Source organism: Eurypyga helias, unplaced genomic scaffold (assembly GCF_000690775.1).
Source record: "Eurypyga helias isolate BGI_N326 unplaced genomic scaffold, ASM69077v1 scaffold39687, whole genome shotgun sequence".
NCBI classification, from domain to species: Eukaryota; Metazoa; Chordata; class Aves; order Eurypygiformes; family Eurypygidae; genus Eurypyga; species Eurypyga helias.
In genome coordinates this window covers 31,268-32,222 of record NW_010264360.1, presented here as the reverse complement: position 1 = coordinate 32,222, position 955 = coordinate 31,268, and positions in this window count along the sequence as shown.

The window sequence follows — 955 nt, the reverse complement described above, 5'->3', positions numbered from 1 at the left end:
ACCATTCTGTGATTCTAGGATTCTTCAGTATTGAAGTTTAGGAATACCAGTTCCTTCCTGAGCAGTGAGGTAGGCAAGGATGTTGCTGAATTTACAACTTCTAATGGATGTTGCCAGACTATGTCGATAAATGACTGATTTATACCTATTTGTTCTGTGTCAGTATTGTGTTTTAACATAAATATTTTTCTCCCTCTTGAGTGTTCTCCCATCCCTAGTAACGAAGGGGATGCACCTTTCTCATGCTGAGGCAGCAAAGAATGCTCATCAAGTCTCTTCTATGAGAGACACTCTAGTCCCCTGACCCTTTACATCTTTCTCTGCACCCACTTAAATTTACTTTTCTTACCCATGTCTTTGCAAAATTACTTGGTAACTCTGGGAATCGTGTTTGCTTTCCTTTTGCCAGGCTGGCTGCTGAGAGGCACTCACTGCTTCCAGGTGACAGGATTCCTATGGGAGTGACTTCGCATTGTCATGCTGTGAATCCACGCCGTTTTTCCCACTCCATTTCTCGGTTCCTTCTGTAGTACAAGTTTCTTGTATATTACATCAGGTTCCTTGTGTATTAGTCGTCTGACTTTGTAAAGCCTCTAGGATTTATGTGAGTGGGTTTTGCTGCCACTTTTTGTGCCAAGGTCAATAACAAACCATTTAAAAATACCCGTCACAGACTGGTTTTGGAGGAGCTTTACTAACAACCTGCCTTCAGCCCAACAGTTTGGCTTTCAGCACTGCCCAGCGCAGTCTTTGAGCTGCTCCTTCCCCACGTAAAGTTTTTCTGCTTGTCTCCGCTGTCACTGGCTGGTTTTACATGTGGCACTGTACCGGCCACCCTGGTGCAGGTGGGGCGGGCGAGATCCATTATTTCTAAGAAGTAGCTTACTGTTCTCCTCAAATACACGATAGTCATAGAATCATAGAATCACAGAATGGTTTGGGTTGGGAAGGGGCT